Source organism: Channa argus, chromosome 21, assembly GCF_033026475.1.
Source record: "Channa argus isolate prfri chromosome 21, Channa argus male v1.0, whole genome shotgun sequence".
Classification (NCBI taxonomy): Eukaryota; Metazoa; Chordata; class Actinopteri; order Anabantiformes; family Channidae; genus Channa; species Channa argus.
This window is the reverse complement of record NC_090217.1, coordinates 5,878,436-5,906,194: the sequence shown is the minus strand read 5'-3', so window position 1 is coordinate 5,906,194 and position 27,759 is coordinate 5,878,436. Positions and strand designations below refer to the sequence as shown.

Genomic DNA, 27,759 nt, shown 5'->3' with positions numbered 1-27,759 from the left:
TAGATCTTAGCTGAGAGCAGATAATGAAGAGCTAGTGTAGATGTCCACTGAGATCTATGACCATGTTCAGAATCGGAGACGGAGCCTCCCCCTCCTCCCCAGTCATAATGCTGATGTAGCAATGAAGCAGCAGCCCACACTTGAAAGAAGGCTTTAGTAGTTGTAGCTGAGGGACAACAAGTACTAGGAAATTACATTAACCACGTTCCCTTAGGAGTCTTTAAAAATGGAAGCACTGCAGGCTCGTTTTATTGCTTATGCTTTCGATGAGGTCGCTCCAAAGCAGTGTGAACATGTGAACACAGCGCTCTGGGGGGGGTGCAGAGGTGGGGTTGGGGTGGAGGATCTCGTGGAGATGCAATCTCACTTACAGGGTATTCTGAGGTGAAAATGAGATTTTCTCGTTTTCCACAAGACGCACGCCACATCGTCCGTGTGCAGCACAGGATTTATTAGTATTTTATGCCATTGCCGGGCAGGGGGTGACCCACAGTGAATTACGTGCATCACAAAAACGAAAAGGCCTTCTTGAGGAATTTTGTGCGTCATTTGTGACATTGTCCCATCACAAACATGTGAAGGCTCAAAGATGCCATGTGAAGAGTTTTTTATTTTTCAAATATAGGCACATTTTGAAATTGATATACTTAAATAAACACAGTTAAAAAAAAGTTGGAACACATCAGCTCTAAGGGTTTAGAAACCAACTGCTTTATTTTGAAAGGGCTCCCCCCCACCCAATGCATGAATGGATCTTTGACAGATGTGCCGGTTACCCATGTAGCACGCATCAATGTGCTCCTGGCTATTGAACAAGTCAGATGGTCTCTCCCCTCTGTAGTCCATTTCAATTCTCTGAATGTTATTGATATTATTATGTGGCGTAGATGATGAAGTCCTCACTCGGCTTCTCTGGGCCTCTTTTTTTTGCGTTCTCTTATACATTTAACACACTGCAACTTTTCTGCAAATGGGGTTTGTAACACAGAAGAAGTAGTTAAAGTTTTTGAACTAGAGGCAGCTGCTGAAGATCAGCTCCCAAAGAAAATCATTTCTTTCAGGCTGTTACGGTCCCTTTCAGCAAACCACGTTCTCTGCCAGACATTTAGGCTTCCTCTGTGGTGTCAGTCTGCTCTACAGGTCTGTCAGTTTATTTAATAAGAGGTCCCCCACCCCGGAGGCTGAGGTAATTCTGGGGACGTGGAGGTGATCGGTTGTGGTTAAAGACAGCTGCCTGGGTCAGGCTGCACTCGAGGAGAACGTGTACTGGTCTTGATGGAGTTTTTCCTCTGTCCACCCATTTGTAGCCTGGAGAAACTTATCTTCAGTCATGCTGCCTTACAGGCAATCAAGCCACACTATATCTCATCTGTGTACTGTATTGTACAGCCTTACAGCACATTTAATCAGAATTCTCAGATTTGCTCCTGCGGGAGATTGCAATCCAAAACTGCCTATAAGCCATTTCAAACCCTTATCATCATCGGACAATTTTATGAATAATTTTCCTCACAATGCTGCGGAATTGCTCGAAGCAATAAATCCTCTTCCTACACGATTAGAGAACAAGGAAGTATGTTTATGTAACGTCTGATCAGACCCGTTAGCATAATAAATGAATTAAAGCACCAGAGACCAAGATCATTAGGCAGATTTTTACCAAGGGGAAATCGTTTGGACTATGTCTCGTCTAACTATGTGAGACAACAGTGATGTGTCACACAGCCTCAACATGTTGCACCCCTGAAACTTTTCCCAAATATTTCACTCCCTAAAGTTAAAGATTTAGGGAGCTTCACTCCCTAAAGTGAAAGATTTGGCCCTGTTTTGTGTCTGCATTCTGCTGGAGCGACCTTCAATTTATTCAAGCCAGCTGCTTCGCTTCAAATGTGGGGGAAACTGGGATTTCTCCGCTGTCATGTGCTCTGTGTTTAGTCATAACAGTGAACGGCGTGCTGCAGACAGTAACGGCTAACACATCCATGCAGCGACATGCCATAAACACAAGCTGCTATCATGAAACTGTATCTCTGCAGCAACACAGACTGGCTTAGTGTTGTACTAAACGTTGTGGCCTTAAGGTTTATCCCATAATCAGCTGTGTCTACCTTTCCCCTCGTCGTCTACAGGTCAACTTCTTTCTCTGCCTGCACTTTAAAAGCAGGTGTGACATTCTTTCGTTCTTGCTCTTCTTATGGTAAAGACATAAGCAAGCAGCTTGTTGGGAGTCGTGTTAAATAAGCGTGTGCAACTTGGTTAAAAAGATTTCTAAACTGCTTTGGTTTTTCTGTAAGGTGCTCCATCTGAAATTTGCATTTAAATGTCAGGTATGTCTTTGAGTGGCTCATCTGGAGATATGAGTGAGTGCTTCAGCACTCTGGGATAATGGCCTTAGAGGACTGTGGGTTCCACACATCGTGTGCACGTATAGTGATCTTAGGCCACAGTCATTTACATTAGAGGCAGCTACACACCCTTTTTTTCTCTGACTGTCGTGCAGGATGTGTCTATTATGTAGCTCATATCAACAGAAGTCCACAGGGATTGGTGAGGCCTATATAGATTATGAAATGACGTTGCCTTTCTACCCTTGACATTTCCGTCAGAAATGCTGCAATTGCAACAATTGCTTCATACAGAATTTGGTGAATCCTGTGCAAACAAAAAAACATTGCAACATGCACACGTTTTTTTTTTTTTTAAACTTCATACTCATCAAAAACTGAGATTGAAACTCGGATTTTACTATAGGAACAAACAATGCTTCTCTTTTGAATCAAGAGAAAAGTTGGTATCTGCTACAATACTACCACTTATAGATTAGTGTGATATTGTGTATATGCAAATAGTTGAGTGTCTAAAAGCCATAGACACAGTTTATGTTTATCACAGTGTATTGAAACATGTATTCAAACAGTATAGAGCACATTTACACATTCACTCAATTTTAAGTAAGTAAAACTGCTGTTTTGTTGCTATAGTGTTAATGCTGCGGTCTTGGCCAGGTCTCTCCTGAAAATGAGATTTGAAATCTCAATGAGTTTCATACGTGGTTAAATACAATATCTAATAAGATATCAGGACTTTTAGGTTGCCTTAATAAAAAGGTCTAAAATCTATGAGGGACTTCCCTTAGATGGCATCACTAGCTTTGAACCATTGAAGAAAATAAATCTGCAATATTTACAGTGGATATTTTACAGTACATTTAGAAAGAAAGTGCAACCACTTTGATTTTACACTACGATTTTTAATGTTTTTGAACCCAACCACATCTTCCTTAACTTTACCGATGTGTTTAAATTGGGTAAACTTCATCATTTAGTTGAACAACCTCAACCACAATCATTTTGGGAAATAGTCCTAAATGTGTTTTCTTGCTGAGGACGAAGATTGTCGTAACGTTGTACAATAAGCTACAGCTGTCTCCTGCCAGCAGCTGAATCTGTAATCGAGAAAGTGGAGCTTGGTCAGTAGTACAAAGTTCCTGATGAAATTAACACTTTCACTTGGTTCCCTCACACTACAATGAGAGCTCATCAGCGCCTGCATTTCCTGCGTCGGACAATGAGAGCACACCTTCCCCCTCCCACTTCTATAGAGCCACTGTAGAAAACATCTGCTCTGGTGGCTGCAGTGCCTCAGACTGGAGGTCCCTGCAGGGACTGGTAAGGACAGCGGAGAAGATCATCAGGGCATCACTTCCCCTGAGATACTGCCTGACCAGAGTCCACAACATTATTAGATACCTGGCCCAGCCCCACCAGTACAGCTGTACTCCCTCCTCACCTCTGGGAAGAGGTTTAACACCAGGAAAACCAGATTCCTCAGCACACGCACACACACCTATCTTTCTCTTAATCGAGCAGAATTCAAACAGAATTTCCGGCTTTTGCACTAAACCACCTCCAGGCTTTAGTTTCATATTTAACAAACAATCATAAGAGTGGTGTCAATGTTATCCACATCATGGAAGGAATGTGAATAAGGGAATTTATTATTTTCACCATACTGTAGTCACCAAGCTTTGATTGCTAGAAACAAGGCTGCTGGCTTTATTGGGTTTTATCAAATGTGTGTGTTCTGCCTGGAGCTGGGATGACATGAGGCACATCACAACTTCAATGTCCATTGTTCATTACTTTTTTTGTGTGTGTCATTTTTTACAGTGGCCATGACTATAAACCATGAAGCTGGAGCCAGACACACCCATCGCATCCCTGTGTCGACAAAAGCAACTGTGGTGCTACGCTGAACACAAACTCTCCAAATATGCTCAACGCACTGCCTAACACCCACTGTAAGTACTGACACACTCTGACTCTGCAGTGATACAGTGACAGCTTTTGAGTGTTTACTCATGGCACTCACATCAAACCAAATCTCAGAAGAAAAGTCATTTTTATTATACACACGCACACAAACACACACAAATGTGTTCATTGTGCATATAGGTAAGTTGCTCGATGTGTTTTAAGATGGCTCAAAGGTCACAGATGTGTCTGTGGATCAATGTAACAGCATGTGTATGTGACATTTTCCCGCTTGTCAATGGAGCTCGTCCTACATCAATGATACAAGTGAGCACTTGACCATGAAGTGAAGTCGTGCATCCTCGCCTTCAGTGTGTGTGTTTCACTGTGCCACAGTCACGTTGACACTTTTAACACAGACAGTGTAGCGATGAGAGTCAGGCGGCTTTCAAGCACCAGCTGGGTGAGATTCATTAGGAGGAAAATTCAATCGGTGTCAGGTAAGTAGCATTCATAGTAATTCATGCCAAACTGAAATGTTATATATGTAGGATTTACTGTTAATATTACAATACAGTCATTTCTATAAGTGCAAATTGTGCTTTTACAATTAAAATAATTTCCTATTTGCATGTTCAGATGACATATTAAAGCAATTAGCAGTGAAATACCCAGAACTGTGTGTGTGTTTACCAAGTTCCGAAACACATCCCAAATTAATGCTAACATTGCTCAGTGTCTGCTGGTTGTGGAAAAAATGTCAATTGTTTTGCTATTATACCATTGTAACGTGATAATGTCAAAAGGCAAACACAAAGGACAATGTGTACAGCAATGTTTGAGCACTTGATATCAACAGCTTCAACTTTTACTCTGGGAGTGTGTCCCAACGTTATCAGCAGACATGGCATCTGCATGTACACTCACACAAACACACACACACACACACAAACACACACACACACACACACACACACACCACTGTTTGATGCTGTTCACCCATCAACACTGTCAAGTGCTCTTCCTCTTCATCATAGTAATGCTGTACAGAAGCATATCTCAAATGAAGTTGCAGCTCTTTGAACTGAGATTGTGTGTGTGTGCGCGCGCACGTGTGTGTGTTTGCCTCATATCTATGCATCTCATTTGCATAACACTCTTTGTATATATGTGTTTCTAAGTGTTTAATCTTCTCTTTTTCTGGGCATGAGCCCCCCAAAAAAGACTGTCAGGTCAGTTCCATGGAAAGCCAGCCAAATCCTTGGCACAGATTAACAGGAGAGGACAGCACCAGCCTTTGAGGGAGAGAGTAGGAGCAGTCGCACCAATTAGACAATCCGACCACCCAGCCTCGCGCTGGCCCTGGCTGGCTCAAGATAACAGAGCAGACACACATGCTCAGACACACGGGGATGCTCTCGTTTCTACCCACACATAACTTTGTAGCTAATGCATATGCAACGCTGTGCCAAACATCATCCATTAGGTGCAACAGGGGCCTCAGCGTGCTGTTAGAAGTGTCAAGTATGCATAAGGGAGTTGGGGTCTGCCTCACAATCCTCGAGGCAATTAATACAGCTGTTTACTGGGCCAAGCACCTAGATGCACATATCAAACCTCACCTGGGGCCTTCTTCATTTTTTAGCTTGACTTATTTACAGGTGCATTGGCCAGAGGCTCACTTTCATATATGGCAACAGTCTGGAAGCAGGTGGCAGTGAACCACACTGTGGTTAACATATTCACAGTGCTGGAAAAAACGTGTTTAAACGTGTTCTGCTAATAGTCGCATTAATTGAGTAGCGATGTGGTGTTTGAATTGCTAAGCTGAGTTAAGTGTAAATTGGGGTTTAATTGTTCAATTATAACAGGCCGTGAGATTCAATTATAGTACACAGTCAGTCCTGCGAACATGCTTTCAGAGAGATTCCTTTCTGTTGAGACGCTCTTTAAATTTACAACAACCAAACGTGCTATTCGCAGTCTCAGCTGATGTACAAAATGTAGTCGTTGTTATTTTTTCTATTAAACTGTTTTCACTGCATTGATGCTGTAGACAGGCTCCTGCAGAGCGCACTGTCGTCTCACTGTAAAGCATTTAATTCGACCCCGCTTTTCCGTGTTGCTTCTGCACATGTTTTTTAGCCTCCGGTCAGATTATTGATTGAAATGTTCAGCCCAGTGTGAGGAGAGGGAGGCTGCTATTCAGAGGCAGGTTGGCGGGGAAGCGCTATTGATTGCACTTAAAGTGACAAGATTGACGAGGTCCACTTTGACACGTTGCCCCTATTGCCACCAACGGACAAAGCGAGGGCCAGAGGAGCAGCGCTGATTGATTTCTGATCATGAACGGCCTGAGACCTATTAATCAATCAACCAAGCTATGCTGCTTGAAAAAAGTTGACTATTTTTCAAAGCACAGTGGAGACTCAAGGGCCGATAGTGTTGTGTTTAATTTAAGAGAAGTAAATGCTATAGCTTTGTGCACATTCTGATGAACTATGAAGTCCTCACAGCTCTGGCAATAACAACGCAGTGCGTGAAGCACATAGGGGGGGTAGTATATTTGAAAATGCAGGGAGTGCAGGCATCTATGGGATCTGCTTTGTGCATATTTCACTGGTGAGGCATGAAGCTGATATAGCCTCTCCCCGTTTTTGGACCATCCATCAGGTAAAATTGCTTTCTTCTAACATTAGGCTATCAACGAGAAATAACAAATGTCGCCTTGCAGAGCAACACATGATTACAGAATAATAACACCCCAGGGTCAGAGGAATGTGACCTCATTTTGAGCAGCTTGTGGAAGGAAGCGGGTGAAAAACTAGTTGCAATAGATAAACAGTCACCAGGGAATGATCATCGCGGTAGCTACTATTAGGTACCTACACTGCTGTGATGTCTGTTTGCAATTTTATGTTTTTAATGTATGTTCCTAAAAACACTTGAGAGGAAAAAAAAGGGAACTAGGAAGCTCGGAGAAAGGTTCAAATGAATGCAGGAGCGTGATTGAAAAACATTTGCGTCACCCCTTGATTCTGGTGGGCTCTGAAAAACATCTCGCACCAATAGTGGAAGGCTATTTCAAGACCCACATATGCTCTGATTGATATTGTATGAATCCATCACTATAATCTTCCAGGAAATTGCACAGGCATTTCCAGAGGTCTAATTGAGATATGGGTGCACTCACAGACTGAGTAGGAGTGAGAATGAGGAGGAAAATTAAAGAGACACAAGACAGATGGAGGGAGGACCTGCAGGCTGAAGATGGATATTTTCAAATAAATAAATACACACATATACATACACATACACATATATAGATATAGATATAGATATATAATAGATAGAAAGAGAGCAATTGCTGGACAGAGTGTGGGGAATATTGAGGAAAGGGAAAGTACAAAATGAATAAACAAACAGCGATTGGATGGAGGGAAAAGTGTTTACCATGCTTCACCAATCTCAGTTTCTTCCATTCTCGTGTTCCCCTCCATGCGTCGCCTGCAGGTCTCTTGTTCCATGTGCTGCATAGCAAATTACACAGAGAAACATCAGAGAGGAAGCCAGTTGCTAGTGTTATGCTCGCACACACACACACACACACACACACACACACACACACACACACACACAGAACATCTGTGGAATTTCAACAAATGACAAGTGAATACTAAAAAAATCTTTATGAGTTATCAGTCATATCTGTATCAAATTGTATTTTATTTCTGTATCAGAGCATTTAATCTGAGAGCACATTATTTTATTACTGTCTAATGGGAAAGAACAGCAACCATAAACTGGAGAGCTGTTTTTTTCTTTTTTTTTGGCGTTGTTGTTCTTTACTCAACTTACAATGAATGTCATAACAGCCAGCTCTGCACAAGCAAACACAGCATGGTATATCATCACAGTAAGTGTTAGCACATGCCGTTGGGGAGGGGGTTTAACACAATTCCGAGGTCTAGATTGGTAGTGTTCTGTGCAGGAGAGGACTCAAAGGACATTTTATCGAATGGACCTCGGGGAATGCTGGGAGATTGGCTGCCACAGTATAGGGATGAATATACCGTTACATTCTGAAGTAGACTTTGAATCAATGAAAGATCTGTGCACTAATCATCGGCAGCACTATCTCAGCCTGCTGCAAATTTTTATTATTTGGGTTTCTAGGCAGTTTAATTCTAAAAAGGCAAATGAGCATCCGAGTCGCTCACATTGAGAAGCAGAGTTCATTATTACCAACACGACTTTAAAAAAAAACTAAAGTGGCTGAGAGGCGTGTTGCTACTTGATAAGTTGTGACAGCCGACCTCACTCAGCCTTGGGCACCTCAATGTGTATGTTCCTGTGGCCAAATGACGCAATGAATTGCAAATGTATTCTAATACCAATTTTGTCCTGTTTGAAATTCCATCTTTGTTGCAGTTTATTAGTTACCTACACTTTTCTCTCAGCTCTTAATCAAAACACAGCAGGCAAATGGGGAATTTATGTGCATACATATTTCTTTAATATTAAAGACTGTGAGCTTTTCTGGCGTGGTAATATATTTTAATCATCCAAGGATTTCAGTGATTTAAAGGAGCTGTTATTTTCAGGGATTAGCGATGCTCGTGTGGGTGTGTGTGTGCACGCAGGATCTTGTCTTGTCTGTGCAAATTCTTGTATACTTGTGCACATTTTGTGTGGAACCACCTGTACACAATGGACCTGACCCTGTGTGGATCATTTCCCTTCTTTGGTTTAATTAGGTTGTAAATGTCAACATGTGAACCATTCTCTTCCGCCATAACTATGCGCACTTGCTGTTTTGCCTCGGCAGACGGTGAACTGCTGTTTATCTTTTGCCTTATGTCGAATTGTTGGACAATTAGAGAATGTGAATGACTCCAAGACAAGGCCAAGAATAGCTGCCTGAGGAATCTCTCACTTCCTGACCTCCATTTCTCCTACCATGCATCACAACAGAAGCGGGAGATATGCGTCCTGGCAACCACCAATTAAGGCCACATATCCTTCACATGAGGGCTATTGCTTAATCAAAGCTTTGAGAATAATGAGCCAAAGTAAACAGTAATTAGTGGAATCAGGTCAGTGATTACTGTCCTGCCTCTGACTAACCCTATGGGAATTTCTGAGCCAGGGAACATCCCCAAATATCTGCTTGAGAGCAACATGTGACCTTAAGGCCTGTATTTATATCCATTCACCCTGCTGATTTTGCATTACATAGTGTTCATTCAACTTTCAGAAACACACATTTCCAGATCCAGATTGATGACAACTCCCCAGTAAACATATATTCACACTCAGCCATTTATTTATTGTGTGATGATAAATGGTGCCCACATTGACAGCGCAAATTATGCATGACATGTAGACTCCCTGCTCCTTCATATAGAAGGCAAAGACATGACTGTGCTACAAAAAGTCTGCAAACTGGACAAACAGCCAACGTTTGCTTGAACTTCTTCGTCAGCATGGACATTGACTGTCAGTTCCTAGTGGGCCTGTGCCATGTTGTAACATCTGCAATATATTGCAACGTCTGCTCACTATAATAGGAATTTGGTCATATAGCTGAATAATGATGAGTTCACGTGCGTGTGGGCACCTCATAGGAGCCTGCAAACAGTGTATGAGGGGAGCAATAAAATATGATGCCAATCCAAATTCAGCAAAATAAAACATGAACCACAGATATACCTTTATGAAGGAAATATTAAATTAACATTCTAATTTTCTGGCACTTAACGTCTAGCCTTATTATTTATGGCTTGGCTCTAAAGACCTACTGTCTGAGGTGACTTGATGTGGCCAAAAAGATTTTCATATTGTAATTTAAATTGTTCAGCACAAATATTATAAATTACTGATATACAGTACAGTACAGTACGGTAGATCCCTTCAGACCCCTGAACTTTGTCTCTTATTTCAATATGTTCAGCTCAACCTGATTACTAGACAGAAACATCAGCACAGGACAACAGTTCAATAAAAACAGATCAGTAAAGTGTTTATAAGAATGTTTAGTCAGTGATAATATAGGACGCAGGTGCAGCTTCCAAACACGTAGGCCAGTGAAATAGGAAGAATCCCCCAGGGTCTAGATGCCTAAGGTGGAGGTGGTGATGAACTAAGCCAAAAGAGGGAGGATGAAATGCCTGGGTTGCCTTTCAAGATGAGATGGTGAGGGGGAGGATGTGGGCTGTGCAAAAAATCTCAGAAACAGTGATATTTAAGGGGCAGTCTCATCAAACTGATCAGGGAACACGGGGATAACTGTTGTTAGTCGGCAAAGAGGCTTAGCAGAATTTCATTTGTCTAATGCTGTTCAGCAACTGTATTTTATTACATCCAGTTCTTTAGAAGATTGTTTTCTACAATTCATATGGCATATTACAGGCAGACTTGGGTTATAGCACATTAACTATGCTTAAAGATGTATGAAAGAAAAGTCGAGAGTATGGAATAATCCAATTGAGATAAAATGAATACTTGGACAATGGACATTTTGAAATTTTTAATTAGCAAAAATATTCATAAAAGCATATGACCGCCACATGAAACCATGTTTAATATGATCTACAGTCGTGTTGTACAATTTAGTTGCGCTAACATCAGGCAATTTAAAAAAAGTTTCATCATTTAGCTGTGTGTGCTTCAATGTAAACCTGTGTCTGCAAAACTTGGTATGAGAATTAACCTGACCTGTCACCTACAATTATCCTGAAGAAGTGTAAAGTGCCTGCAGCTGCAGCCACACTCCTGTACACACACACACACACACACACACACTTTAAAATTCATCCAGTTTGTGTTTAAGCAGCACTCTCACTGATTCGTGAGGTTAACTACAGCCCTATGAACTTTTTCCGCTGTGGAAAACACAAACTGAAATGACACAAAGCTTTTGTGGTAATTTTCTGACCAAGTTTGCAAAGTATTATCAGACACCTGGACTCTCACTTCTAGAAAGATGAACTGAGGGGTGAGAGGTGATGTTGCAGGCATTCACAGTAAATAAGATCGCGTCAGCTAATTAGATTGGTCCTGCCCACTCACATTTACTTAATTTTCCCCCTGCCCTTTACCAATTCATTACATAAATGCGCTTTTTACCCATCACACATCATTTGTGCGTGTTATTGCAGGACTCAGATGCATGTTGCACACATTTCCCCAGAGTCTTCACAGCACCTGCAACACAGCTACAGTATATGAGGTTCACAGAGGGGGACTCAAACAAGGCATCGGAGAGACACTACAATTCTAGTATCTCACTTGCCATGGGGGGGGATGGGGTTATGCTAAATCTACTGGGAAAGGACAGTTGTGTGTCGATACAAAGAGTACCCTCATTGTACTGCAATGACAAAGTATTGAGTCATCTGTGTTCGCCATTTGTCTGCAAGGGGGGTTAAAGGCCACTGTAAAGTGTGGCTGGTTGACTGAGAATTGGTAATGGGAACACGATAAGGCTGCTCACTCGGAATTACCATTCACTGTGGCTCTTATCATTAGAACAGATACTCTCACACACACACACACACACACACACACACACACACACACACACTATGTCCTGAACACAACCTTCTATTACAAGCCATTTTGCATTCCCACCATGTCATCAGTGTTCTTTGCATACATGTCACAAGCAGTCTGTGTGTGTGCGCGTGCGTGCACCATGAAAAATGCAGTATTGTGTGACTTTCTTCTCTCCATGAGAGAGTGTGAATGTAATTGTGCTGCTGCTGACATTTCCCATTATTTGGACTGCAGGTGCAAAAAGTTTAGAGTTTGGCATTGAAAAGGGTCTAAGCTCAAAAAAAGAAGCGGAGTGCCGGACAAGCAAGTGACAGCCTCAAAGCACATAGATTACTGGAGAAGTCAATAATAAAATAACACTATTCATAAAAACAACCAAATCTTGTCAATAAATGATAGTATCTATAGAAAATGGAAACATTTATGTCCAATGCAGTTTTTCAGTGCCACCTGAGTAGTATTCAGTGTATGGATAGTTTGCCGCTTTGAGGGAAAGATGGTGGATGTGTGTGATCATGTATGATTTTCATGCAGTAGCCAGAGTTCACCTGTTGACAGACCTTTCGTTTTAGCCACAAATACTATTGTTCCCTAACCTTAACCATATATAAGTGCACCGGGGAGACGGTAAAAAGTGGCATTTTGGCAATTTGGGGGTTTACAGAATTATCCAATATCCATGTTCTTGTCTAATGTTTGGATTGAATAACAGCAACTGTTGCCATGTCCACTTTTTACAACACACTTGTTTTTCTGTCACAGGTTGCAGATTTTTTTGGACTTGTTTCGAAGGCTGGGTCCACACTACAGACTAATCTGCTCAATTATGGGTCCAATTTGTCACTTCTTACAAGTTGGGGAACTAATTCCAGTCCAAATGATCCTGTACTGTGAGGTCATTACCAATGCAATCCTAGTGTTCCTGACTGCCTCAGAGTCTCCCTGGTTTGTTGAATTGCAAATATGTTGGATGCGGAACTCACATTTTGTTCTCTGGGCCTCATAGAGGTTGTAGACTGTGTGCTTTTAGCATTTGATGTATGGCTGCTATCAAGGGTTCTGCAGAGTTGTCCAAATCAGCGTTCTTATCTGATGATGTCTGATGGGGTGAGGCACAGCCTACTGCTCATGAGAGGCCCCAATGGAGACAAATCACTGACACCTTAGGTCCCTCAGGGGACAAAAAGAGCTAAGTTATACAGTATGCATGTAGCCACTGCAGCTTTAAAGTATGGTTATAGAGATACGTACAGCATCACACAGAGAACATAAGAGCTTGGTTTAGTTAGGTATAGAATTGATTATGTCCTTTTTAAAATTTAGCTCAGTTGCAATTAGTGCTGTCACTGTTTGTCTGTCACAAAAGATCTGCTGTATTCATGATCTTCAATGCTCCTTATAAAGGCAGCGTTGTGGAAGGTGAAAAACACTTTGAAAAGGAAACGGATAGGGCAGATTTGTAGCATTTCACCAGGCAAAACATAGGTAACAGAAGATGCAATTGTCAAATTGAGATAACCCTGTAAAAAACACAAAATCAAATTTTGTCCAAACAGGGCATTTTAATGAAACCTCTCTGCTCCCACAGAACCTGCACACTTCTTGATATATTACTCGATTCTGTGTCCTGCCACAAAATCAAAGAGCGGGAGGAATTAAGTTCAACCTGTAGCGTAACCAAAACCTCCTTTTCTCTGGCAAGTCGAAGTAATGTCCATAGCTGAAAACCTTTTCTAAACATAGAAAAGCCTTTGGCCGACCACATTAGATCAATGTTTTGACATGAATATAACCCCATGGAGAGGTTCAGCCAGCCACATAGTGTCTAAGATGTTCAATTTATGATAACCCCTGCTCCTGTGAGGGTTTCGATTTAGCACATCAATACCACTCAGTAATTTCTAAACAGAATGAATGAGTGGTCAATGGGGAGTCGAGAGGATGACACAAGCTCTGCCACAAGAAGCCTTTTTCTCTGTGTCCCGCTGTTTTTCAGGACACGGGGATCATTCCCGGCATGGACACAAGATGGTAACTGTAACAGTTTCTTAGTCTTTGCTGCCTTTCAGTGCACTTCCGGAACACATTCATGAGAATAAGAGTGTAATGAAGTGGACGGGGCACAAGAGCTTTAAATGATGCTTTTTGGATCTACAGTGCATTGTCTCTGCACTTTGCGCGTGTTGTTCTTTCAACATGGCTCCAGCACAGTCCTCCAGCTGTTGGCGCATAGAACCAAACAGGGTTTCAATTTGCAGCCGGAGAGCTTCAGCAGGACAGCGGCCAGATTTGGGCGGGAAGAAAAGGGTACATGTCTCAATCCTGAATGTGAGGTGTCAGCATTTGATTAATGCCTCACATCCCTGTGCATTTCATCTTGGGCAGGTTGATAAACTGAGAGAAATTGCTGATGGATGGCCACCTTCCCCTGAGATAAGGCTCATTTCTCTTTGGGATATAGGCAATAGAGAAAGTAGAGATTTCTATTTTGACATTAAAGACCTTGTGTGTATCACATCGGGGATCTTATTACCCGTTAGTCCACTGCAACAAGATAGGCTCGACTTTGTGCACTCTTTTGTAAAATGGCACGGATGCTGGCTGAGGGACAGACGTGCAGCCTTCGAGACACAGAGTGCATGTCTTGCAAATGAGCCAAATTATAACGTGACAGACACTGAACCACACCTGATAGCTCATTTAAGTGGCAACCTAGTGTGCAGTGAGGCCTCCCAGGTGCCACATGGGCACATTAATGATTCATCAGCTTTTCTGTCACAAAAACATGGCTTCCTTTCACATTTATTCCCATGTCTTTATAATAAGCTGCAGTTTGTTTATAAGCTAATATAAGGATACAGGCCTAAAAAAAAAAAAGAGTTCTACTTAGTTTAAAACAAAGACGTTAACAATCCAATGCATATTTGAAAAATTACACTTTTAGCCTCAAGAACTGCTTTTGACAAGTCACCTAACTCACAGTTGTCGATTCCATCATATTCACACCGTTTGACCTAATCGGTACTTTAGATGGATGGTGATTAGGACAAGCTGAGAAAGTGGACTAGTAATCAATTCCACGTGCACTAGTATTAAAAAGCAGGCAGAGGCCTTACATTTCATCTCACATCGTTATTCACCACACAGCACCTGGGAGAAATATTTCGTTAAAGAAATTCTCTTTTCCTGCCATAAAATAAACAAATTAACATCTTCTGGGTCGTTTTCATGTGCCTGCTCGACATATTATAGTCAGAAAATGTATCAAGACGGTGCTGCATTTACTCTCTTTTACCCTAAGGACATGCCGATTAGGGGAGATTTACCACATCTACCAGGTCCCTGCAATTGATTTGAGGTAATTCCCAGAGGAGTCGAGTAAATGAGATGTCAACATATGTGTTATTTGATGTAAATGAATGCCATCCAAATACGTAAGAGGGTAAAAGTAAGAGTGCGATGTAGTTGGCTGTCAAGTTTGTTTAGACTTCAATCAGTCAAGTAAAATCTTGACTCTGTACTAGTTGCCAGCACTGCTTACATGAGTCAGAATGAAATGGTTCTTTACAATCTGCACTTTAGTTCACAAAGGTTTTTTTGTTTTATTGACATGGATAGAGGTGGTAAAAGTACACAAAGTACATGTAAACTCCACTAGTAGTAGAGGTAGTACTTTAAAGTCTTTATTCAAGATGAAGTATAATAGTAAGTACGTGCACAAACATTTACCTAAAGTACAAAAAGCAAGTACTACACTGAGAAAGCAGTGTATTAAAAATTATGTGTGAGTTTTATGTTCGGATTTGTACAAAAACTTAAAAACTTTCAAACTTTGTTCGGCTTCATGAACCAGTCAGACTGCAGTTTTGTCTCGCTAGACTCATTCTAATCAGTTCTTCGATGAGTCCAGATTTAATGAAATTCCCTCCAAGCCTTTCTGAGATAGCAGCATTGATGGCATTGATAGTAACGGGACAAATGTTTAGTCACAGTAACTTTTACATTTGACCGCCAGAATCTAATCAATTTATCCTTGAGTCCAAATTTGAAGAAGTTCCCTCAAGACCATACTGTGATAGCTCATCCACAAGAAGGAGAATAATAAAACATACGTGACCTTTGAGCACTAAAATATAATCAGTTTATCATCAAGTCCAAGTGGATGCATGGACCAATTTTTAAGAAATTCAACTAAAGCAGTAACTAAAGTTATCAAATAAATGAAATGTAGCTGAAACAGAGCCTAAAAAAACTTTAAGGTGTAAAAACACTGAGTGTGTTCACAGCTGGGTGGAGTTTTTGTTGTGTACAGCTCAGCGGAGTTCACCTTCTTTAATCTCTGTCATGCACCTTCCTCACCTTCTCACTGTAATTATGGGCTACATTCACCACGGTTGAACTGGCAACGCCGGTAATCATATTAAGTAATCCCACTACTGAATGGTAGCAACAGCACATTGTTCGATAAGATGCTTAGGGTGGCAATGTGCCAGACATGTCTCTCTCCCACACTTATAATTTTCTCTTTTTTGCTGCTGAACATTAGTTCACCTTGATCTGGTCTGAGAGTGTTGTCAGCTGGAGTCACAAGATACAGCAAAGTACAAAAACACACTAAACTATACCAGATTTGTTTCCTCTTTTGAAGCTAATACTTATTTCTGGGCTTTTTCTTTTGGCTTTTTTATACAGTTCATCTCCCTCATTATTTACATCCTCAAGTTGTTTCCCATTGAGCTGCCATGGTAGTAGCAGCACCAGCTAAACCGAGAAGACAAAGACACTTAATGTGGTGGAACGTGAAAAAAAACTCATTGGATTTGAGTTGTTCTGACATGAGTTCTATCAACTTGAGTTAACAACTCAGTAACTGGGAGATTTAAGGAAACTTTAAATTATGAAAGAAATTTTGATATAGATTACAAAAACCAACTTCCTGCATTCCATGCATTGTTTGAAACTTTAGAGTTTTACACTCAATGTAATCAATGTATTCTTATAAATATTTTAATAATTATTCTTTTCATAATAATAAAAGTCTTGGTACAGCAACTGTAAAAGTCACTTGTGATGCCCACAGATGTCAGTTGTAGCTGGAAATTCCTAATTTCAACAGGAAGAACGGACTCTAAACTATAAAAACTAAAATCTATTTTGACTGATCATTTATCAATATCTTGAGTACTGTAAACTCTCATGTTCATTTAAATTGGGGACAACCCTGGAGACTAGCCAGGACTGAATAGGCCACACATGAAGTCTGTTTCCACCAGCTATCACAGATTTATAGTCGATGAGCTTCTGGGAGCAGCACACACTTGACGACTGAGTAAACTGGGGGCAGTTAGAATGTGGCAGCAAACAGGAATGTTCACATTTTATTTTACCTAGTTACACAGAAAGAAAAAAAAAACACAAAACAAAAACAAACAGCAAAGACCAGTTTTTGTGACTCAATCACGTTCATAATTAGTCGTTCATTGCCGGCCTTTAACTAACCTTTAAGTTTACATTTACAACTTTACATTTTAAAATTTCAAAATGCTTTGAGCCAACTATTAAACTTGTAATCCATTAAAACGCATTTGACATGATTTACTGTGCCGAGGAAGTCATTTCACCAAAATGACCAAACAATCTAAAAATAGTGAGTTTTAGAAATGGTCGCAACTGCTTTCCCTCATTTATAGGTTTTCTCACTTCCAATGTACAGCATAGATGTGGGACTTTCCTTACTGCTGTAAGTGGTCTAAAAAAAATGGGTAAATGAGTAACTGGCAACAGGAAGAAACGAAATCCAAAATTAAAGTTTCATCGCCATTTAGACTGGCAGTGGAAAACAGCCCTGGACTTGTCCCAAACAATACCTGGGGAGTAGCAGGTTCTTTAGTAGTTCCTGGGCAGATGTGGTAATAAGTATAAAGTATTTTACATGTCAAAGAGACAAGCAGCATTCCATTAAATTTTAACCATCTTATCCATCTTTAATTTATGTTCACTTGAAATTATTGCCAAGCTTTTCAATTTATAGAAACTAATTTATACAGGAAATAAATAATAAATCAAGTTCAAATCCAATGACACCTAGTTAGTGTTTCACTCATCTGCCACAGCAATTAATTAATTGAAATATCTCAATGTGAAGCTTGCTCCAGCAAATACAGCCAGTCACTGCCTAATTTGATTTTTACTGATTGTCATCACCCCAGCCACATGTCTGGTCCATTCATTTATATGGAAACATAAAATCATTTTAGGCTGTCACACTCGTCAAGTGAAGTCTCATGTTTGAGATATTAGCAAAGAGGCATTACCGCTAACAATAATGAGGGGTGTTTGAATAGTCATAAAATCCTAGTAGTATTATTTTCCCAGCATAAATTCCTCTGTACTGGTACTGAGAACTGGCCTCTTCTTCACGTTTGTACTTTACAACGCTTTTCTGCCGCCGCTGCCTCCAGCCCTGTTACTGGGGTTGGTCAGCATTCCCATCATCACCGAACAGCTTTGTTAACTTCCTGCATTTGAAAGCATTGCTCTACACCGACCCCTTTTTTTCCTCTGCACTTAGCACCCACCATTTTCCTGACTATGCATTTTACTAGTAAAGTCAGACCTGCCTCATTTATTTCAAATACTCTTCTCCCGCAGTTTTCACTAGATGTAGAACAACCACATAGCCCAGTATAACCAGCACCATCTGCTACTGATATATTTTTTTTGACAAAGGGGTCCTGGCTGAGATAGTCAGCAACCAAAATGCATCACACCTAATACGGTTGAGACTAACCTTGACAATTGATTAATACTAGGCTAAAATGTGCATGATAGCATCACCCCATCTAACTTTGAAACTGACTCTACAGTCTATGTAATGAATGGAGTGTAGTGGCAGCTTTGTTGGAGTTCAGCAGGACATTTCCCATAAATAGTCGCTTATATTAAATAGTCCCGTATGCACAAATGACCAGTCCGCCATTAAAGGCTGGTGATATCCTCAATGTCGTGGACAGTTCTGCTGCGGAGGAAGGATTAGGTCCAAAGCAGGTAAAGCTGAAAGAGCAAGCGAACAAAGTTAAATGGATGTGATTGCCAAATTTGTTCATTTCTCAGATGCCCTTCTCGCTTCTTTTTCACTCTGGCATAAAGCAAAATCACTCGCTGTTTCACTTGCAGTTACCACAGAGCCTCATTCATCTCAGCCAATCTGAGAACAAGCAAAGTGGAAAATCTTCAGTCTGGTCAATCTTCCACAAAGCACATGAAGTACAGTTAAACATACAGTTCATGCTGCATGAGTGTAATTTCTTTCAGACTAAGTGTGTGATCGTTACTGTTTCAACAGTAATAATTGTTTGCATCTGTATTAATTGTTCAGGTATTTGATCATTAAACACTCGAACAGTTCTTTGAAATGATGCCCGGATGATTTGCCCGTTCTCATTCATCCTCAATCTTTCACTTTCACCCACTATAAATACAGGCATTAGTTGTTCTGTTGACAACGGACCAAGAGTAGAGCATATTTTTCATCCATTTGTGTCACCAGTAGTTCAGACACTGTATTTTTCACTGTCAACCAGCTGAGATGTGGTGAATAATTCAAACGACAGGCTGATGGGTGGCATTAATCATTCTTTGGTTGTCAAATGAGAATCAGAGGCCACAGACAGAATCGTAACATCATAACTACCGCATGATTACAAATTATAGCCCTGAATGGGGCTGTAAAATTGCCTCCTGTCTATGACAAGATGCTGCCAAATGGAGTAAAGTATTATTACTCGTAAATTTAAACTCTACAACGCAACAAAGTGAAGGGGTGTGAATGTGTACTGTATCTAAAAACAAGGATAATCAAAAGCAAGAACTTTATTAAAGCACTGAAATACTTCAAAACAATGGAACAAAGGTACATATAGGTTAATTAATCATGTTTGAAAATTTGTAATCCGATGAAAATGATGATTGATGGTAAAAATGGAAGATTTCGCTTCCAGGAACCAAAGGCTGCTTTTTCTACTACATGTACAGTAATACACAGTTCTAGTTCCCTTTGCAACACATGTAATGTCAAATATATTCAAAACGTATAAAGCTATTCTGCAGTATGGGCTCATTGTCTATGTTGAAGTATTTTAAAATTTAGAAATAATGTCAAATTCATTTCCCCATGTTTTTTTTTAGCAGAATCGTCCAATACCATACTGCTATAATAATCTCCCTCAAACTTTAGAAACCTACAAAATAGAGTATGCACTGCTGAACGTCTGGCAATTACATCAGTGAGAAAATCCTTCCAGGTGACGGCCGCTGGCAGAGGAAAAGGCTTTGAGGAGCTCTCTGCTAAGAGCGAGCAGTGACCCATTACTGAAGTCTGGCCTTTCTGGCTGCTCACCACAGCCTTCCCAGTCACTCACACACAGAGCCGCTGCTTTTATTACTGCAGGGGTCACGGATGATGGCCTTTCGTGACTGTTTCTCAGCACACAGAGCTGCCCAGTGCCCACGGACCATGTGGTCGTTCATTTCCATAAACATATCGACACACACAGGGGAAGGATTTCATGTGCATAATGAAGCTTCTACACACATACGAGCTTTTAGTTTAAATGTTTGCCAAAGATCTTCCTCATTCCCTAAGAGCATCACTCCATATGCACAAGAGGATGACATCCTCCAGTCTCCAATGCAGCTGCTAATCGGGGAGCTATAAATCAAATTGGCAAAGCCACTCCCTGTCAGCCTGAGCCACATAAAGGCGACGTGGCTGAGGATAGCATACTGATGCCAGCCCTCTCGAGTCCAGTTGTGGCTATCCAGCTGGACTGATGCCTGACAGTGCTTCTGCTCGCTTCCTGCCATAGCAGTGGTTTTTCAAAACCACTGCGCCATGAAAGCATGACAGCATGAGGCCTGCAGATTAAAACCACTGCACGAAGAAAACACACTGTAACAATACGTTCGACAAAAGTCACAGCTCTGGGTTATTGAATTATCGTTGCTAGTTCTTTTTCCTATGCTGGACTAAAAAGAAACCAAAAAACGCCCAAAACACTGAAGGCTCATCCAAAACTGCTGTGTTTGGTGCCAGGTGTTTGATCTTGCACACTTCAACAGTGACATCCAAACAGACCTTAATCTGAATGTTGAATGAACACATGAGATATCGTTTCATTCCCATAACAAAAGTATTCACACAGCCGCACAATATTACATTCGTAAACCTGAGGGAAGCAACAGAAATGAAGTGGTTATGCAACCTAACGCGAGCCCTTTTGGAGAACACAAGCCTTTTAGCTTCTGTGTGATGGCTAACTCCTACAAGTCCTGCTGGGTTATATGGGAGTAAACAGATCAATAGTCTCACCTGAGAGATGGATGCTCACCTCCTCTGAGCAGCAGTGATCAAGCCATCCTTCCAGCTGGAGCTTAATGACTCTAATGGGCAGGGATGCTCTCAGAGACACTGATTAGGCCAACAACCTCGAATATAAAGTCATAATCTGATTAAGAGATGGACAGGAGCGGTGGGGTGGGGGTAGAACAGACAGTGAAAGGGAGCAGACTAATACAGATGGGACTCCTTGTTGTTTATAAAGCAGAAAAAGCTCAATTGCACAGATCTGGCTGTCTTCTGCTGGTAATGTACCCTAAAATGTCGTAGTCCGTAGTTCATGGTCCTTAAAATAAATAAAACCATTTCCAAGTGCACAACTGACACCAAAAGGGAACTTTTCCACCAGTGGGAATAATAAGTACTAGTCAGATCCCCCAGATGCCTGGGAACCTTTCTGTGGTCTGTGTACAGTAGGGTTCAATATGCCAATAAATCAATACCTTGATCTTTGAGGCCCAAAATATGCAATTGCAGATGCTTCAAATTACACAAAGGTCAAAGTTACGCTTTGTTGTTTCCACCAGAGGCGCAATAGCGGCTGACCAGTTTGACGAAGCCGAACAGGTCTGTAAACATGGGCATATTTACAATTTGTCATCTCTTCATTCAAACCGTGGAGCTCTTGCTCAGTGACCAGCCTATGGCTGAATGTGCTCCTCTGACCAGCCAGCAGACTGTGCAGTGTGTGGGAGGGGAAGTCCAGCATTGAGAAGAGTTTAGACAGCATCCTCCTCTCAGCCACAACATGCAAAGGGTCCAGCTGCACACTCAGAGCAGAGCCATCCCTCCTAATTAATTTGTCCAGTCTGTTAGTGTCAGCCACCTTCCTGTTGCTGCCCCAGCAGACCACAGCCTAGAAGATGACACTGGTGTGTTTCTCTCACTTTTTTTCTCTTCCTTTTACTGCTGTAGAGTTGTACAGTCCAGTTTATTATGGTCGATTACAACCGCCAGCTTCTCCCCCCAGGTAGTGAGGAGTGGTCATCCCACACCTGTCCAGCACTTACTGAGAAAACATCTGAAGGTGGCAGGTCTCTGAGATGTATCTCAAGTGTGGGGTGCACAGAACTGTCCCCTGGTGAATCTCTCAGCTGTAAAGTAGTGTCTGACACATTGGGGGTGGCCATTGAGATCTACCTGCATGTTTTATTAAAATTTCTTACAAATCAAGGCAGGTGAGATGGTCCTGCAGAAAACAAAAACCCTTGTCATCCCAGTGCCCCCAGGCTAAAGTAGAGCCAAACAATTTTTACCTATGGAACATTAAATCAAGCATTCACTCAGGTATGTGCAATTCAAAATTGACATGAGATTCAAAAGGCCCATCATATCTGCTCATCCCAAACAATTCCCATCATGTTAAAGCCCTGAAATGTACTGTCTAGGATATGGATTGCATCACTTTTATCTGTTGAAAATCCGAAGGACAAAATAATGCACTTCTGCTGTGACGTTTATCATGTGACCCAGGCCAACCCAGAAAGCAGTCATTTCCTCGGGGGTGAAGCCTGCAGTGATGGATACCTCCCCCTGGCTTGCAAGACAAGAGTGGCACTTTGGGAGTTTATGTGTGTAGACTACACTTCATTTAGCACTGCTCCACAGGGGAGCCAGGGGAAATCACATAGAGACACAGAGAGAGAATAAACAAACAAATCAAAAGCGTTAAACCGAGCAAACAGAACATAGGAGGCTTTTTTTTAAGGACCGTTAAACCTCCATTATCCACTCAAATTAAATGTCTTCTTTGGCTGGCTCCTGTCATTCTCAACATGCTATATAAGAACAGGTTGCAAAAGAAAATAAACAGGCTGTCAGTAGCTGCATTTTCAAAACAGACAAATTGGATATTAACTATAATCTGTTTTGTCTCTCATTTTTCTAGTCAAATGGAGAAAATGTTCCCTAGAATAGAAACGGCTCTATATTTACTCTGTGAATGCTTGTTATTCTTTTTACTAGCCAACAGGAATTAAAAGAACACAAATTTTTCCACTTCACATCTTGTTCAATGTACGAATCCATCTCCCTGAGAGTGCACTGATGTCACGACGCTTGCAGTGCATATTTATATGACCACACCCATCATCTTCCAGCTGCAGGCACTCAGTCGTTACATGATCCAATTAGATGGCACAAGCTACCCACCCGCTCAAACAACATCAACAGGAACAAAATGTCATTACTGCAAAATTAGCAAATTGTACTGGGAATTAAATTTTAAGATTGGAATCATTTTAGAGACATACAGCAATGTGTATATTTGTTAAAGGAATAGTTCATAATGTTGACAAGGATGTTCTCTTGTAGAAATATGTATATGAAATATGTAGGCAAATACAGTATACTGTTCAGTTTTTGTTTACAGAGGTGTTCACGGCCATTTTGGAAGACAGAGTTTGTAGTTCTGTTGATTTGTTTTCTATTCAAAAATACTTCCAAAGTGATCAACTTTTAAAATTGTTTCAATATGACTGAACCACATTCAACAGTAACTGAAGGTGTCCCTGTAAATAGCCAAGTGAGAGTAAATATGAAACTGCTTATATTGATTAAAGTACATAATGTTTTCCCCTAATTCCACATGTATTATAACAACTGTAAAACAGGAGCTAATGCTCTTATAGTCTAATTTAGCAATCTAAACTAATCCCTCTCATAGACAGCAGTGGGGCAGCTGCATAACAGATGACTACCACCCAGGAGAAAGTTGATTCTGACGGATTTAATTTTCCCATTCTGCTGACATGAAACGAATGCAGCATGAGCTGTGCCTACTTAAGACAACTGGATGTTTCTTCATATTTACTAGTAAGATCAGTATTATCATTTCACTCTTTACAAGCACTTAATTAGGCATATTTCCCAAAATACTGACTTTTATGATATTATGATAAGCATTTGCAATGTCCACAGCCAAAGTTTGCGGACGTTTGCAAAGTCTGCACAGAAAAGAAACATGTATTTGTATTATTATTTTAAAAACAATAGATATCAGTTTAAAAACAAACAATAGAAATATACAATGGCCAATATAAAGCTCTGGCTTCTGCTTATTGACTTAGATTAAATTGTGTCTGAGTAGGATTTTCACAAACCTGATCAGACTATTTTTATCCATCTAAATACTAAATCAAACTTGGATTTTGTGTTTATTTAAGCAAACTAGTGAGAAGCTGGGTTTTTGAAATTTAATGTGATGGCGGGTTATGCATGTACTTACAAGTAATGTGATGTAAAGCTTTATACTTTGATCAGAGGTCACAGTAATTTATAGTGAATGTTTTATTTATTTATCCAGTGCTCTATGATTGCTCATAAATGAGAGTTGTTTCTTTCAGCAAATCCGACTGAATGCAGTGGTTAAATTAGCCAAATAGAAAATGTCCATCTCTGATTTAGCTCTTAGATAGCTTCACTTTTATTTGTTTGACTAGTGAACCTTATATCAAGATGGTGTTCAGTGGCTGCTGTCTGCAGATACAATGGGTTCAATAAACTCTGCTGTTCTGCATCTTTTCACGTCATTTAAAGAGCTTCTGCCAAATCAGACCTATTCAAAAACTTGCATGAAAGGCAGACAGTTTGCTGTATTTGCATTATGCCTGAGTAGATCTAGTGCATTTCTAAACATGGTTAGCTTGTATCTTCTAATTGGATCAGCTAATGAGTCAGTGCCTGCAGCTGTGAGATGCTGGGTGGGGTCAGAGTTGATATGTTTTGCACACAAGCAGGCTTTGCTCATGACGGTGTCACAGCCGTGTGGCAGTGAGGGCCATTTCTTCCACTTTTCTGACAGTTTACTCAACTGAAAATATCTGCTACACAGAACTGTAGGAGCTTAACAAAGGTCCTTTTCAGTCTTGTGAGTTTTCTCTTTTACTAGAGAACCACATCAATCTGTCAAAACCCCCTGTCAGACTTATAGTTGGACCTGTGCATTGTGAACTTTAATCAGAAATCTATTTGAGTGTGAAATAGATACAATATTCTAGGTTGACATTTCAATTCAATTGACAGAAAATGGCTTTAGAAACTGGGAAGGTTAAAGGCTAAAAATAGTCAAGAAAAGCCCTCAATCATTGTGGGTGGTGTATCGAAACTGCACAAGGAAGAAAATACAGAACATAAAAATTAAGAGGCTTAACTTAACCAAAAGCTGATGTGACTGGAAGTAATCTGTTTTTTTTCCTTTTTGCATGACATATTTCAGTGCATTAAAAAAAGCCAGCATAGGAATAAGGGGCTCTAAACAAAGCAAAACAACAATAAATGAAACAATTAAAATTGATAGCTGTGAAAGCTGTACTGAAGCCTAATAGTGCCGACCTGTTTTCGTCAAACTCGACACAGTGCAGCGCTCACTTTCCCAGGATTTCCTCATGTTCTTTGGCTACAGCCCACTGTTATTTTCTTTTAAACCAAACATTATTGCTAATACCCTTTTGAATGGAACACAATGCAACACCAGCACAACTTCCATTGTGTGCTGCCTGAACCACTGGCACGCTCACCCTCTATATGCAGATTCGTGCAATTTATTGACACAACTTATAGGGGGAACATGCAGTAAATGAAAATGAAACGAGAATAAAAGAGTGAGTCATGGTGTAGTGGGTGATATTTTCTTTCGATTATCATGGAGGAAACGCTGCTCTCGCGTGATTAAGCGCAGTAACGAGCAGCTGTGCAGAACGTTGCACACTACTTTGCTTTTTTATCATGAAAGACTATTATACTACACTACAGCTCTGCTCCTCTGCCTTCACTTTTTGGCTTGACTGACACCATGATTGTAGCATAATGATGAGCCGGGCAAGATTTGAATCCTTCCTCCAGAGACATGTTCTTGCCCTTTCAGTCTGGTCAATTATCCCCTTTCACTTTTTTTTTTCTTTGCAACTGGTAGTCGTCAGAATCAAATTACAACAAAGGGGATCAACATCTGCCTTTTTTCCTGTAAATTATAGACCATGGCAAAGTTTGAGCAGAGATGGGTTGAATTCATTGTAATTAATCTGATTTTATCATTATCATTGTCACTGTCACACTGGCGGAGGCACTCAAACACTCAGAAGCTGTGCTCAGCCTCTCTTAGCAGCCTGAATAGGCTCCCTTTGGCTTTTTGAGGTCAGGCTTGTCCCATTAGGCTGGCAATAGAGAAAAGCTTTATCCCATTTGTAAAGAGAACATTTTATTTAATTAATTATTAATGCAGAGGTTTCCCTCCTGTTCCACAAATGCATCACTTCATTTGCTCGATTAAAAAGTTTTCTGTTGCAACCATTTAAAAAAAAAAAAAAAAAAAAAAAAAAGGTGGCCAGTCTAAAACGACTTTTATATTCGGCATCATGAGCACATTGATCTGTTAAATTAAAACAATGTATGTGGACTAACATCAAGTCAAAGCAGCTCCACGGCATGCAGTGATTGTGATTGGTGTGTGTCATGGATACAAATCTGAATGTCCAAAAACCTCATTTACTGTGTATGTGAGTGCACAGCTTCTGTCTGTTTACTTGTGCTGTCTTGCTCAGGATAACTTAATGATTATTACCCGTTGGCTGATTACAGTGATGTTTATTTCCCTGCATGTTGGCAAATAATCTCTTCAATATATCCTCACTAGCTTCATTAACTTGCATATTTCCAATCAAGATAAAGAGAATTACACTGAGTGAACAAAACAATACCAATAATCATCCAAACAAAGCCCGTTTCTGCAATTTGGTGAGCAGTGTGTAAGTCTATCACATTTGAGTTAGTTTGCTATAACCATGGGTAACTTTGGCATAAGTACAAAGGGAAATGAAACCAATTTTTAATTTAAAAATATATAAATAAATAAGTAAGCAGGAATATCAGTATGTCTGACTGCACATTAATTCTGTCAAAGCGGTGTTGCAGCACCACCTATACATAAGTACTGGTTTAGTTAACAGTTGTTTGTGTACATATGCCAAACCATAACTTTTACTAACCCTAAAATCTTTTTTAGTGCATAATTATAACCTAACCTACCCGTGACGCAAGCGTTGACTAGTACCAGAGTTAGGTTCTTACTAGTTCACCAGTGCTTTTTGGTGTGTGGTCTTAAGGGGGTGGAGTTACAACAGATTCCTGCTTGTCTACATGGGGGCACTATTTCAAGCGTTTGTGTGGGTCTTATACAAAGAGGATTTGGTGTGAAGACACATTTTTGTAGACATGCTGCAGCATAGATCTGAAATTATTCACTGAGGTAATTTGCACCTAATCACTTGTTGCAATGACTCTACTCAGTGACTACTCAATGACTTCATCCTATTAAGTGTCATGTATGTAATTCTCACCGGGACAATAACCACGAAAACAAAATGGGTCACTGACGCAGCTACGCTGACAAGCTATAAGAATGTCTTCAGTCAAGCAAATAAAGGAAGACCTGGAAAAGGAAACGCTAAAGACAAAGTTTTATAGGACCAACTATTGTAGCAGAAGTTTGACTAAATGTCGTATTCACTTTGATTTTGAATACACACTGAATCTAGTGTTAAAGGATGAAGGATG

The 27,759-nt window shown here is 40.5% G+C and overlaps 1 protein-coding gene across 3 annotated transcripts in view; it reads left to right on the top strand.

Annotated features, from left to right (window-relative positions):
- Positions 1–27,759, top strand: part of chrm2a (cholinergic receptor, muscarinic 2a) — a 70,449-nt gene that overhangs the window by 19,334 nt on the left and 23,356 nt on the right. For all 3 annotated transcript variants that reach the window (XM_067490268.1, XM_067490269.1, XM_067490270.1), the window contains exon 2: positions 4,170–4,300. The gene's annotated coding sequence lies outside the window, so the exon portion shown is untranslated. The remainder of the gene's footprint in view (positions 1–4,169; positions 4,301–27,759) is intronic.